At 36.1% G+C, this 16,079-nt stretch overlaps 1 pseudogene; it reads right to left on the bottom strand.

Annotated features, from left to right (window-relative positions):
* Positions 1-8,830: 8,830 nt before the first annotated feature.
* Positions 8,831-15,313, bottom strand: LOC137722165 (transcription factor bHLH96-like; annotated as a pseudogene).
* Positions 15,314-16,079: the final 766 nt, after the last annotated feature.

The following is a 16,079-nucleotide window of genomic DNA, read 5'->3' as shown; positions in this document are numbered from 1 at the left end:
CGAGACGGATCACTTCCCGGGCCCGCTCCACCACCGTAGCACGATATTGTCCGCTTTAGGCCCCGATCATGTCCTCACGGTTTTGTTTCTGGGAACTCACACGAGAACTTCCCGATGGATCACCCATCTTGGGAGTGCTCTCGTGCGCTACTCGCTTAACTTCGGAGTTCCCATGGAACCCAAAGCCAGTGAGCTTCCAAAATGCCTCGTGCTAGGTAAAGATGTGAATATACATTTAAGGATCACTCCCCTGGACGATGTGGGATGTCACATTTTGTTTATGCCTTCTTAGCTTATTTTTGTTTCTTTTAGACTTGTTTATGTCCACACCAACTCTAAACAGTGCTTTCCAAGTGAGCCATGTACGCAGTTTAACAATCGAATATTTCGTATAGTTTTCTTTTTTGGCACTACTAGAATTGGACTATGTAACTTTCCTAGCTAATCTTAACTCCTTACCTCAACCAGCAAACATCAAACTCTTACTTTTTCTTTCTCTCTAGCTCTCTTTTTCTTTCACATGAAAACTACTAACACAAAACAGCGCTAAACCTCCACCTCATGCTTAATTGTAAACATGTCCACACCACAATAAACAACGCTCTCCAAGTGAACCTATGAACCACGCGGTATGCAAATTGACTGTACTTTTTCTTTTTCTTTTTCGATCACACTAGAAGTAAACCACATGTACCTTTCCAAATCCTAAGTCATAAATTCATTCTTCTGTTAGAGTATGAGTATGAAACATGATTGAGGGTTGGCTAAAATACTGAATGAATTCTTGGTTGGAATTGTCTCGGCAGTGTGCTAGAATAAATCATTTTCCTTGTAGGATTGTAAGTATTTTGGTACTGCATTGTGTGAGGGTTTTGGATTCTGCACGGATTGGTCTTATACAATTGTAGTATGATAAGGTTTGTTCCACACGAGTTCTAATAGGAGAATGAGTTGGATTAATACTATATAGAACCTCATTCACTGCTTTTGCAAATACGCTGCTCATATTGTACTGAATACCTATTGTTCAGAGAGCACTTTTGTTTTGTAGAGAGGAGAAGATTGATTGGTTGTAAAGCTGCTATGGCTTCTTCGAGTTTGAATTCTACAGGTATGTTCACAACAATCTTTGTTCTTGGTCATAGACTTATTGCTTGGTTTGTTTTAGTGTGTGGGTAATTCAATTGGTGTGTCAATGATCTATGATTAAGTTCTTATATGTGGTATCAGAGCATAAGTTGAACACTGTCATTGAGTTCAAGGTTTTACACGAGAATCTGAAACAAAAGCCAAGAAAACGTAAAGTTTATCAAACCCAGAAACGCATAACCTTGTTCTTGAATATAGGAAGAACAACACCGTTTAAACTTTGTTTTGAATATAGGTAGAAACGACATTGTCTGAAAAAAAAACAAAAAAAAAAAAAAAAGGGTTTCTGACATTTCGACCATTATGTTTTCTGGGTTTGCACCCTTCCTTCTTGTTTCTACAAATTATATTGATTCAAACACTCTATACTTCTAGTTTTTCTCGATCTATCTTATTCATGTTTTGGATTAAGGTTATACATCTTTCGATTGCTCCAAAAGGTATGTTTATGACTTTAAACTCATATTTAGATTAAAATTATTTTGAATGAAAGAATGCCATGTATCTGCATATAATTGACATTTAGACTAGGATCGTGCTGATCCGAATCAGGGGTATCAAAAACAATAAACTAAATTGACCATTATTCCAAGTTTCCGCTACTGTTTTATATTGAGTTTATTGAATTTTTTATTCTTGATATATGTATGGTGTGATATAACATGAATCTGTACGTTCGAATGTGATTCCTGGATGCAATCTTCTGTGAGTTATTTGCTCTATGTATGGCCATCCTTGTTAAGATATAAGACCATGTGTATGACAAAATTGACTCATGATGAGGATTACATGGTGAAATAGATAGAAATCATGAATCCCAAAAGATTCAAAGTGTTGATTTCATTGCTGTCTTCTGCAGTTTCACTAAAAACAATGAATTTGGTTGTTGTGCCTTTACTTACTAGTGGAAGCAATTACAAAAAGTGGAGAAGGAAAATTGAATTGCTTTTGACACTGAATGAGTATGACATAGTACTGGATACACCACAACTTGCACCTTTTATTGATAAGAGTACTAAGGTTGAGAAGTTAGGGTTGAAAGATGGACAAGAGCTAACAAAGTGGCATTGTCAATTTTGGAAAATGGGATGATAGACACCATGTGTGGAGGCATCAAAAGTTGTGATCTTGCAAATAATTATTTCAAGGCCATTGAGAACAAGTTCAAGGAATCACAAAAAGCTGAAATTGCTCAGTATATGACTCTTCTCACAACTTACAAGTTTGAAGGGGGTGATTCAATAAGAGATCACATTATGAAGATGACAGATGCGATTGAAAATTTTAATTCATTAGACATGAATATTTGTGAAAAACAGCTGGTATTTATGATCCTACAAGCACTTCCTTTAAAGTATAGTCAACTGAAAGTCTACTACAATACTCAAGATAAGTCATGGATGTGGATGAGCTTATATCTCAATGTGTTCAAGAGGAAAATTGACAGAAGATGGACAAAGGAAAAGAAGTTGAGGCAGTCAACTTTGTGCAAACATTAAGGAAGGACTTTATTAGAAATTCTGGTAAAACTTCTAAACCCAAATATGTTGATAAATCTTATGCGCCTGCTAAGAATTTCGACTCCTCTAAGTCTAACAATTTTAAGGTCAAAACTAAAAACATAGAAAAGGTTAGGTGTCGCCATTGCAAAACTAAAGGTCATTATAGAAAAATTGTGAATTATTCAAGGAATGGCTGAGGGCTAAGGGTAAGACTAATGTATATGTCTGTGAGGAATCAAATCTCATTAAAATTCCTGCAAATTCTTAGAGGTTTGATACTGGTGTATCTGTGCATATAACAAATTCACTACATGGTTTTAAGAAACAAAAACAAGCAAATACATATAATGTTTATGTTGGTGAGGGAACCAGAGTCACAGTTGAGTCTATAGGAAGGGTAAAACTCAAATTGTCTTTTGGTTTTGTGTTAGAATTGTCCAATGTGTTGTATGTGCCTGCAATGAGAAGAAACATACTTTCTGCATCTAAGTTAGTAAATGAAGGTATCACTTTCATAGGTAATAAAGAATGCATGAAATTTTTCAGTAAAGGGTCTTTAATAGGAAAGGCTATTTTACATGATCATTTGTGGAAAATGTAGTGCACAATATTGAACAATGAGTTAAGTATTTTGAACAAAACTACCAAAAGAATGCATAATTTTGATAATTCTTATATGTTATGGCATAAAAAACTAGGACACATTTCGAAGGATGGAATCATGCAATTGTCAAAGTTGAGTTTTATACCTGTTTTGAATTTTGACAGTGCATCTGAGTGCATTGATTGTATGAAAAGAAAAACCACCAATGCTAGGAAAATGGATACTAATAGAAGCAAATACTTACTTGAGATTATACACATAGATGTTTGTGGACTTTTTCCTGTTAAAATCATTTGTGGAAATTCATATTTTGTGAGGTTTATAGATGATTACTCCAAACATGGTCACATATTTTTTATAAAAGAAAAATTAGTAGTCCTTGAATGTTTCAAGATTTTTAAAATTGAAGTAGAAAAACAATTAAACCTTGTAATTAAGATTGTTAGATCAGATAGGTGAGGGGACTATTTTGGCAGGCACACTGAGGCAGGGCAACACAATGGTCCTTTTGCATAATTTCTTGAGCAGCAAGGTATTGTGGCCCAGTACACTACTCCAGGTACACCCCAACAGAATGGAGTAGCAGAGAGAAGAAATCAAACCTTGATAGGAATGGTTAGGAGTCTCATTTCTAGGTCAAAGCTACCTGGTTTCTTGTGGGGAGAAGCATTGAAGACATCTAACTATGTGTTCAACCGGGTACCTACAAAGTCAGTACCAAAGACACATTTTGAGCTATGGATTCGCAGAACACCAAGTTTTGATCATTTTCTTGTGTGGTTGCAAAAGAAAAGCTAGGTTTTACAATCCAAATGAGAAGAAGCTCGATTCTAGAACCAGTTCATGCTATTTTATGGGGTATTCTGACAAATCTACGGGTTTCAAGTTTTATTGTCCTCAAGCACAGACAAGAATCCAAGAGACTCATAATGCAATTTTCTTAGAAGACCAAGATGTATCAGATCTAGTACAAGATACTTTTGAGTTTGAAGAATTTGAACAACTTGATGGTTCAATTCCAATGGACTATATCACATCTCAGTGTTGTCAAGAAATTATGCAAAGAGAGATGATTTTGATGAAGAGATGACACTCGATATAGGTGCTGATATGCAAGCTGAACATGATGGTACTTCTTATGCACAAGATATATCTCTTAGTGCTCAAAGTTCTCATATTGATAGAGAGACTAGTCCAGTATGTGATTAATTGAATTTGAGGAAGTCCAGTAGAGTTAAAAAGCAGAATTCGACATAGGGGACATTGATGATCCTGTTACCTACCAGCAAGCAATTCAATGTCCTCAAGTTGCATTATGGAAGAAAGCAATGGAGGAAGAGCTAGATTCCATGTTCAAAAATAAGGTTTGGACACTTGTGAACTCCACTTCTGCAACAAAACCAATTGCTTGCAAATGGGTTTACAAAACTAAAAGGGATGCTGCAAAGAGAATAAAGAGATATAAGGCACAGTTGGTAGCCAAGGGCTTCACTTAGAGAGAACAGATTGATTACAATGACACATTTTCACTAGTGTCTTCCAAAGACTCTATGAGGATCATCATGGCTTTGACATCTTATTTTGATCTGGAACTACACTAGATGGATGTCAAAATTGCATTTTTGAACGGTGATCTAGAGGAGGACATATACATGGTGCAACCTCTTAGATTTATTGAAAGGGGGAAAGAAAACATGGTTTGCAAATTGAATAAGTCAATCTTTTGAGTTAAACAGGCATCAAGGTAGTGGTTCCTCAAGTTTGATCTGGTGGTAACTGCTCATGGTTTTGTTGAAAACAATATGGATGATTGCATCTATTTAAAGCACAAGGGATTGAAGTTCATTTTTCTGGTCTTGTATGTGGATGACATTCTGCTTGCAAGTTTAGATATTCAATTGCTTAAAGAAACCAAGACTGTTTTAAGTACTCACTTTGAAATGAAGGATTTAGGGGAAACACATTATGTTTTAGGGATTGAGATAACAAGAGACAGAAAAAGAAAGCTTTTAGGACTGTCTCAGAAAGTCTGTATTGAAAGAGTATTGAATAGATTCAACATGGAGAAATGCAACAAGGCAAACGTTCAAGTTAATAAAGGTGACAAGTTTACAAGAGATCAGTGCCCAAAGAATAAGAATGAGATCGAGTTAATGAAGTTGAAGCCTTATGCCTCATTGGTTGGAAGCATTATGTATGCTAACATTTGTACAAGGCCGGACTTAGCATTTATTGTTGGAATGTTAGGAAGGTTTCAATCAAATCCAGGAGAATCTCACTGGGTGGCTGCAAAGAAGGTATTGAGGTATATGCAAAGAACAAAGGGTTATCATTTAGTTTATGGCAGAGATGATAATTTGGAGATGATTGAGTTTACAGATTCAAACCTTGTTGGGGATGTAGATGAGAGGAAATCAACTAAGGGTTACATCTTTATGCTAAATGGTGGTGCTATCTCCTAAAAAAGTGCTAAGCAAACAATAGAGTCCTTTTCTACCATGGAGGCTGAATTTGTTGCATGTTTTGAAGGAATGAAATAGGCAGTGTGATTGAGAAATTTTGTTGCTCAGATAAGAATTGTTGACTCAGTTAAAAGGCCTTTAAAAATGTTTTGTGACAATAATGCAGCTGTGTTTTTCTCCAAGAACAATAAAAGAACTTCAACTTCAAGATTAATGGATGTGAAGTTTCTTAAAGCTGCTATGGCTTCTTCGAGTTCGAATTCTGCAGGTATGTTCACATCAATCTTTGTTCTTGGTCATAGACTTATTGCTTGGTTTGTTTTAGTGTGTAGGTAATTCAATTGGCGTGTCAATGGTCTATGATTAAGTTCTTACATCTTCCTCATTACTTGATTTAACCGAAAGCTTAATTGTCTTGTGTACTTCTTTGGGACTCACATAGTTCTATTGGAGTGATCAACATATATCCAAGAGTAGCAGTTTGCTTGAACTCCACAAATGGTTTTATTTGTAAAAGTATGAACAAATGGCTCTATTGGAGTCATCATTCGAGTATGGCTTTTTGGTTTTGCTTCCTAGGCTTGGTTGACAAAACCTTTTGTACCATTTTCTCTCTCTAAAATTCTCTCTGTGAAAGACATTTCCAACAATTTTTGCCGCCGGCCCTAGTCTTTGGCTTGGGTGGTGGAGGCATCCACCTTTCCTCTTTTTCTTCATTCCTTTTTTCTTTTCCTCTTTCTTCTTTATTTCCTTCTGAATTTTCTTATTTTCTCTCTCCTTTGCCATCTCCTTCTTTTCCTCCCCTCTCATCTCCTTTGCTCTTTCCCCCTCCCTGCTTCCCTCCTCATCTTCCTTCGCATTTTCTAGTTTTCTCTATTCCTTTTTAATTTTTGGTTCTCCCCTGAGTTTAATCTTAGTTTTCCTTGAGCTGAGTCTCAACTATCTTGGGCTTCATGCCCTTTGTCCAACGTTTTTCGCCTGTTTTTACTGCTTTCTGTCTTTTAATTTCCCTTCATCCCTCATCCCTAGATGTGATACTTCATCCTCATCCCACCATGTGATCGAATCGGCAGGCTCAGATCAGAAATTGGATATCAAATCCATTTCTCTCCATCACTTGCCTTCCCCAACCGGCATGCTGGATCCCCATTGAGGCCAAGTGTTGGGTATTTTACATACCCCTTAACCTCACTCTCTACCCATATGTTACTTTGTTTTTATATATTTGTAGGGGTTTGTGAAAGGATTTGGATCTGGTGTTTAGTTTCTCGGTTCAGAGTTTGACTTTCTCTGAGGATGTGACGGCATCTGTGGTATGGTCTTTGCTGCTAGAGATTATGGTTTTTCATTGTTTGTTTTTTGTGGCCTTCAAGCATAAACTTATGTGGACCTCCCATTGTATCTTGGGTTGCTACTTTTATTTTGCTTGGGCCTTTTACTTTCTCTATAGTTGTTTACCCGGTTCTTTTTTGGCCTTGTACTAGTTTTTGTTGTAATGAAAGTTGTCTTCATGATCAAAAATAAAAAACAAAGCATTTTGTAGGATTATTCTAAGATGGGCATCAACTTGTGGAAGGATAGATTCTTTCTTGCAATTAAGACATAATTTTAGTGGTGTCATCAGTTCAATAGATACTTGTCAGTGTTCAAAAATTGAACCATTTGTTTAATAGATGTCATGTGATGAATTAACAATATGTAAGAAAACTGACCAAAAAAAAGACAATGGGATGCACAAATGTTTAGGAAAAACTATGAAATCTAATTAAAATATGAAGGGATTTATAGTACATGGAAATACAACAATAACCCACTAATATGAGGTGTGGATGCAAATTTCGTCTAAGGTTGAATTGTTAAGATTCCACCTACAAACAAAAAAAACCATGAGTCTAATTAACAAACACCAGAAAAATGACAGGTTATCTGACAAAGAGTCTTTAATGCTTAAGTTAGAAAGATAGTTTGAGAGAAATTATAACAGAGAGATTTTTTTAGCAGTGAGAGCTAGATCTATTTAGAGATTCCCCAACCATCATTTAAAGACTAAAAAAGAATATACTTATCTCTAAAAGAATATTAATTCAATGGAGGTGTCCTTATAATAGTCCTTAAATTTAAGGACTAAAAGACCTAAAATCATTGTTACTTTCACAGATGGTAAAAACAAAAGAAAACCGAAAAGCTATCAGGACCATTGATTTTTCTTGATTTTCTTCAATAAACAAAAGAAAATTTTGTGGGACCATGCATGCAGCTGCACAGCAGCACAACAGCAAGGAATCTGCACATGGGTGGGCCAAGTTTTCCATTCAAAAAGCCCTATTGGCACCACCACTTTGGTCTCTATATTGTCCTTATATGTGGGGACTTGTCTTATGTATCCAATGTGTCCTTATACTTTAGGGACTCAATTTGCATTATTTTTCATTTGTAGGGTCTATACGGTGGTAAGGACAGCTTTGAGGACTAGCATTGGAGATGCTTTAAGTGGCGATTACCTATTTTTATGTTGGACTTCGTAGGCATCTAGGAAGAGAGGTCACAAACATGCTATATTTTGCTAGTGTGATGCACACCAGTCTTTACAGGTAGCTCATAAGTAGTCTCAAAAGTCCATGGTTGACGGACACCCAAAAAGAAACTCCAAGAGTCGGTTTCCTACCATCTTCGTGTTATTTTTCTATTAGATGTGATTAATTCATTTCTCCACTAGATCACACAATTTTACTGATTTGCAGAACAATGGGTTAAGTACACAAGTTCGACACGAATCACCATTTTTCCAAGTTCTGTACACACTATTTTTAATTGTTAACATTCATTAACAATTTATGACCTAAAAATTTGCTAGGATTGATGTTCTAAAAATTTAAAAAGAAAAACAGACAAAAGAGAAAGATGAAATGAGAGAAAAGTCTCACTCTCAGTCTCTTATATCTAAAGAAAAGAGTTTTTTAAATTGAAATTAAGGAAAACATTAACCGAATGACTTGGGTAGCGGTCTACAACCAGAGAAGAAACACCTAAATATGAGTCTATCACATCATAGGGTATAATTAAATTTAGAAAGAAAAAAAAGGCAATTGATTAATTAAAAGCGAGGTTTTGAATCAGTTCAAATCCAGCATTGCTTCTTGAATCCTAGCTAGCATCTCATGGACAGCTGTTGCAATTTCATCCACTGAAGTCAGCATGCATTCATCTTCAACCAGCTTAATTTTTAAAGATTCATCACAAAAACATATACAAACTCCTTCATCTTAATCTTCTAAATTTTTTTTCGCTAAATTAAATTTTGAATTGATTTTCCAATTACCTTGAGGCTGAGAGAATAGAGCGCAATATCATCAGCGGTGAAAACACTGAGATGGAGAACGGTAAGGTGCATATCATGCAACCCAGAAACAATTTTCAAGAGCTGCTTTGGGAGCCTTTTGGATCTTACTTTGAGTCTTGCATGGCTCTCCACCATTGTCACTTCTATCTCAGCTGCGATACTGCTCGACCTGCACTCGAGCAGTGGTACCTCAGCCATGGCGGCCACCGTAGACTCATGATCACTAGTAGACCTCGGTGACAGTACTGTGGGAAGGTAAAGAATTCGGAAAAAGGCGGACGATCATTTGGCTTTGGAACGCCAAGGAATTGCACTTCTTGCTCTATCTCCTCCACAATGGCACCCCCAATGATTGATGCTTGATCACCCTAATATAACACAACCAAAATGTCACATATTTTGGTCGGTCTAGTATATTTTTAGCTGGCAAGTGGCCCTTTCTCACAATGGTGGAAATGTGTTAAGTCCTTGTATAACGGTGTGAGTTCAAACCTCGTCAATTGCTAATCTAATAAAATCTATCTTTTGAAAAATATATATATATATATATAGCTGAAAATAATTATCAAAAAAATTATTTTTCAGAATATAAAATAAAAAACTGAAAAATAAAATGAAATTGTTATCAAACGACTTCTAACTTTACCAAAAAAGTAACAATGAAATTAACAAAGAAGTAGTAGGAAGGTATATGCAACTAGTACCCTTTGGACGTACGATTAGGGCATTATATATTGAAGAACGGAGAGATACTCATTCATCTGTTTTCTTCTGTTGCGCTCAACCATAATGTGAGTCATTCCCTGGTTCTCAATCTCCTCCTCGTTCTTTTTACACTTGGCACGATGTCATTTCGCACGAGTACTGCTAGACATGTTGATTGTGTCCTCCAATGGTAGTTGAAATTTGGGTTGATCACCAGTAGGGTTCATAGTGCTGGCAACTGGATTTGGATTGGAGAGGTGCAATTCATTGAAGTGTGATACCATTGAAGGCGGTGAGGAATAAATAGTACCATAGGTAGGGTAATTCTGGTCTGTTTGGTAGCCGAGAAAATCAAGAGAGGCTTGCTGCTGATCATCATCGACATAGCTCAAATTTCCTCCTAACAAGCTGTAGAGGTCTTTGTTAGTAGTGGAACTAAATGGATCTTGAGGAAAAAAGATGGAAAATTCTATGAAAATGTATGTCAAGCATCATTCCTTTGAACCATTGGATGTAACGTGTTGATTAATGTGTACAATGAATTAAATCTGTTGCAGAAAACTTTATATCCATCGCATTACTTATACTTAGATATGCAGATCTGTATAGGAAAAAATATGCTGAGCTCTTCTAAAGTTGTTCATGCATGCACTGATGGCAGCGCTTCCGGCGAAGTTTGGGCTTTATACAAACAATTTTGTCGAGAAATCCATCCTCCTTTTCTTTTGTAATGAGTCTGCGCCTTCTTTTGATGCTTGCACTACTTATCCAATAGGTGGTACTAACTTATAGGTACTCTCTATGAAATATATAAAAGGGAGCTGCATGTTCTTTTAATACTTTTAAAAGAAGTCTTTTTGTATTCTTCTCAAATCGATCACATGTTAGATACTAGATGGACAATATATGAGAAACTAATTAACAGAAATACCAGAATATACAATCATTCTTAACCATCCGATCAATTGAAAGCATTTCTCAATGTCTGTGAGTACTGAGATTGCCAATTAAGTTACCTGAAGGTGTGTGCAAATATTACCCAAACTCATGATGTGGTGTGTATGTACCATCTTCATTACTTTCCGATAAAATTTAAGCAAAAATATATCTACCACGGATGTGAGCCATTTTTCAAGGTTTGTTTTTACTTAAAGTCTCTTATATGACTTGGGGTAGAAAATAGTTGACTAGAACTCGTGGACATGTCCTCCGCTTCCTCGAATACGAATTATATATACTCAACGAAAACTTTACCCAACACCTAGAGTTATTCAAGTAGGTGCGCAAATAGGTACACAAATAGATATGTATAGACAAAGCTATAGGTACACAGATAGATATGTAGAGACAAAGCTATAAGTACACAAATATATACAAATATGTATACGTATAGAATTCTACAAGTATATAAATCCAGCTCTCTGGACATATCAACATGCAGAGTAGTTGTTATCTATATACATGACAAAATTAGGCTTGAAATTAGCTGATTTCGGTAATAGATGGAAAATTGCTAAGTCGCATATAAAGTCAAAGGAACTTTTTTTTTTTTCTTTCAAAAGGAAGATACATGTTTAATCTAACACTAGGTTTTAATGAAAAATGGACCTTATCTAAGGATTAAGCTCTAGTTACCTGTTTGTTTTTAAATTAGTAGGAAAAAAAAAAAAAAAAACAAACAAACAAACTCTAGTTATCTGTTTTTATTTATTTATTATTATTATTATTATTATTATTATTATTATTATTATTATTATTTTATCATATATTTAGAAGAACGGAGTCACTAGGGTTCGAGAATACCAAACCCCTACCTTTATACTGCCGACAACGCCGGAAAAAATGTCCAGGAACATCTTTAAATTCGTTGAGGGGTTTTTAGGTACTCGAACAACGCACTTGTGCGTGACGGTGTCCTTTGTCTCTTTCTCGTCCGTCTGGGTTGTAGCCAGCCAAGTCCGATTCAAACCGGACTATGATTCCATCAAACACCACCACCATGCGAAGAAAGTTAAGCATGTACCATAAAATCAATTGATAATATGGAGAGTAACTTAATTTCTTATAAGGTTATATAAAGATCTTTCCTCCTATCAATGTAGGACTTATTCTCAACACGCACTTCATGTGGCGAATTTTCAAGCGAAACACGTGAACAACACAACGGAATAACGTAGAGCGCGTGTGGCTGTTTAGCTTCCCACGTGGAACAACCTAATCTAAAACAATGAAACCAACTGACAATATGGAGAGTAACTCAACCTCTTATAAACTCATACAAGATCCTTCCGCCCATCAACGTATGACTCATCTTCAACACCATAATTCCATTAAACACCATGAAGAAATAAAGCACCGGAGTTTGATGGCGGCTGCTTTTGGATTCACCCGGATTCGAAAGATTATGGACAAGTAAGTTTTTTTTTTTTTTTTTTTTTTTTTTTAAAGTAATTTGTGGTTGTCAATTTTAAATGATGGAAAAGAAGGTCATGGTTCAGAGGGGAATCGTGAAGAACGAAAAAAACGTGGCCCCAACAACTAAAACTTTAATGTCGATCTTTCCATCTCAATGCGATATTTTGAATTTTAATGTGGATGTTTCTTAATTATGTCAGTATTTGATCTTTTATTTACAGATCTCTTTGTTTAATTCAAAAATACATATTTATTTGCGAACATTGTACCATATTTATATTAGTAAATACAGTATTAAATATGACACAACGTTTAGTAGCAAACCTTGTACGTGTTTGGCACAAATTTAGAATTTAACACGGTATGTTTAATTAGTTTATTTAGAATATTTTTTGAACAAACAATATTATTTATACTAAAAGGGAAGAGGTGGGCTTAGTCTCATAATGAGCTAGCAATAATGTTGTTCAAACTCGTTTTTTAGCGAAAATCGAACTTAAAACTTATCACTTACAAGTGAAAAAAATATTACTAGATCATAATATAAAATAACAGTTTATTTAAACTTAGTATTACTATTATTTCGTTGAGGGAGCTCTCCAATAGGTTTATTTGAAGGACACCTTTTGTACTCATTTCGTAAGTATTTTAACCATCTTATTGTCTATTATTTAGTTATATTATTCATTTTTATAATGCTATATTGTTTACTCCTTCGTAATTATTATTTTTTTTTATAGTAATTAATGGTTAGTAATGGTTGTATCCATGAGATGGATAATGTTAAGAAGACTAAATGTATAGATAAAATTTTGAAAACTAAATAAAATGGACATTAATGATTGGATTATTACTTAAATGTTGATTATTGTGATTATTTCTTATTGACGACACATAATTTAATTTACAAATCTAGTCTACATGGCAATATGAAACGTTTGTGCCACCCTTATTATTAAAGTTAAGGGTAGGCAAACGGGTATAAGAACCGCGGGTCGGGGAGGGTAATCAAGGTTTGGGGCGGGTATAGGTCAGTTCCTAATTTTTAAAAAGAGAAACGAGCCGGAGCGGGGCGGGGCTTTGAAATGTTAGGGACGGGCCGGGTCCAAAAGTATAAAAAAAAGGGTACCCCGACCGACCCGTTTGTAACATCCCAGTTAAAAAACATTACTATCTCCCAGGCCACTTCCTTTTTTTCCTCCCTGTGGGCCGTGATAGTTCTCAATCTCGAGAACATTGTCTCCTTGTCTCTCTCTCTCTCTTATCTCAATGTTATTTCCACACACACCCCACTTCCCTGTGTTTCCCCTTCCTCTAATCTCTCAAACCTTCTCCGGTTTTCCCTCATTCCTCGTTTCTGCAACTCTCATTCTCGGAGCACAGACACACCACACCCACACCCACACCCCACCACGACCTCTACCACAGTGGCGCACTCCGGCAAGCACCATCACCACTTGTGGATTGTTCCTCCTCCCTTTCTCAGTTCCCAGCGAGCACCATCAAGCAAGGGGAGGCCTTGTTTGGGTTGTACGAGGCGGAGGACCCATCAAACCCGAGCGGGTTTTGGGATCCGAAGAAAAAAGATTGCTCATTTTGATGGGTTTAAGGGTGGATTACAGAGAGAGGCGCAGATATTGGCTGCTGCAACGACGGAGCCTCGACTGCAGCTGTGACAACGGAGCCTCCTCCATTGTTGTCCTTCGATTAGCAAACTCAATTGCATCCACTCCCGCGAAGCAGTGGATGCCTGTCGTGGTCGGATTGTAGGTCTCCATGCCTGGAACCGACGCGGTGGTTGAAGTCGGATTGTGGGTCGGATTATGCCTATTCTCAGTTTATAAATTATATAAAAAAAAATTAAAAAAAAAAAAAAGCTTTGGACCAATGGGGCAGGGCGGGAGGGGTCCAGTAAATAACCAAGTAAAACTCGATTTCAAAACTCAAAATCCTTCTACCCGGACCAACCCGCCCCATCACTTTTTAAAACGGGTAGGTCCAGTTCCTTCAAAAATGGGCCCGACCCGGCCCGTGCCCAGCCCTAATTAAAGTGATGAGAGAAATTGGCCTTGCTCTTTTGTGAGTCTCAAGGTCAGGTCTATCTTGTTTGTGGTTGTTTTATGTAGACAAGGTGAGCTAGCCTCTTATATAATCTTTTTTAAAACCCTATAGTCCTTTTCTTCCCTATAAAAAAGAAGAATAATACTTGGCTACTCAAAAGATGAATAGTAATTCATGCTCAAAACTATTTGCTGCTAATTCATAGAATTCGTGTTTATGATCGGAACATTCATATTATAAATCACTCTACAAAGAGCGCTTTTGGGAAATATTAATGAAAACGAAGGTCGTTTAGTCATTTTTATTGTATAAAAACAAATAAATGGAATTTGTAAAAGCATTACTAATCGTCTATGTATTTGCTACATAAACAACCTTAGTTTTAATTCATTTTTTCAGAGAGATGATCTTACAAGGTGGATTATAATATGAATTTTTTTTTATTATAAGCAAAAAGCTCTATGATTCAAATGCGAAGAGTTTTGAGTAGGAGTTTCGTACTCATCGTTGAGTAGTCAAATATTGGTCTAAAAAGAAGGGTCTCGTTGCATACAAGGCATTTATCCAATGTTTTATTCTCTTTATATAATAAAGTACAATTGTTTTTGCAAGCGCGAATTTTTTCATAACCCAATTTGAGACCATTCAACACTTTTTGCGTGTTTCTATGGTCTTTCGGCAAACAATTATCCTTTGGAAGCATTCTCTTGAAAACCCCCAAAAAGTAATCGAAACACTTGTTCAACATATAATACTTTATTTTTCCGTGCATTAGTTCCACAATGGCCGTGAGAACCAAAAAACCCTCACACCCCGGGTATAACTCTTGGTTGGTATTTTTTAATAGTTTTTCATATCGTTCGAATTATGCACTGTCCATTGGTGTAGGCACGTCATCTTCCCCTTCCTGATTGGTGTTTGTTGATGTAAATGGAAAAACATCATTTATAATATCTATGACTTGTTCATTAGGATCCACATTAGGTTCAACATTGCCCACTCTTGTGGCGTTTGAAGACGAAGCATTGTCTGATTGTTCCCCATGATGGTTCCAAATATTATAGGTCTCTACCATTTCATTCCTTACTAAATGAAATTGAACATTTTCAATTGTGTCCCTTAACGTGTTGTTACACCTCCTACAAAGACATCGGATTCTAGTTGCACCCGGGTTGTGTGTACGTGCAAAATCAATAAAATCCTCGATTCCATCCAAGTATTCGTCTGCGCATCTATTTGGGTTATGTATCTACATTCTGTCCATAATTCCTGCAACCACAATAACAGTACTACAATCACAACAATTTCAAATAAATGATATTGTTACCTCATGTCTTTGGTAAGGGTCATATCCCATTTGGGAATGCAAAGTTATGTCACGTAATTTATGGCTACATCAGATTAGATTTCGATGTGGAGGAATTTCAACATCATCTCGGTACGGTTCTTCAAATGGATCCCCACAATTGAAACCTAATCCTTCAACCATAAACTACGTGTCATAACTCTGCATTCCCAAACTGTCAAAATAATGGGACAATTCAAGAATCAATTGGACCGCAGTCATACTTTGGCATCTATGCACAAAATCCAACTAATCCTCGAACGGGAAACTAATCCAACACATATTTGTACGTCACGTACAAATTTAACAACATAATATAAATATAATTTCATAACATAATATAAACATAACAACATAATTTAATTAATTTGATATTTTTTAAAAATAAAAAGAAGAAAATACCTTACAAATCGTTCTCCACCAATCACTAATCACACACAATACCCATATAGACAACGAATTTCATGGCATTAGTATGAATTTACATTAATACTTT

Source organism: Pyrus communis, chromosome 17 (assembly GCF_963583255.1).
Source record: "Pyrus communis chromosome 17, drPyrComm1.1, whole genome shotgun sequence".
In the NCBI taxonomy this organism is placed as follows: Eukaryota; Viridiplantae; Streptophyta; class Magnoliopsida; order Rosales; family Rosaceae; genus Pyrus; species Pyrus communis.
Note: the sequence above shows the minus strand (reverse complement) of the source record. Positions and strands in the feature narration are given on the sequence as shown.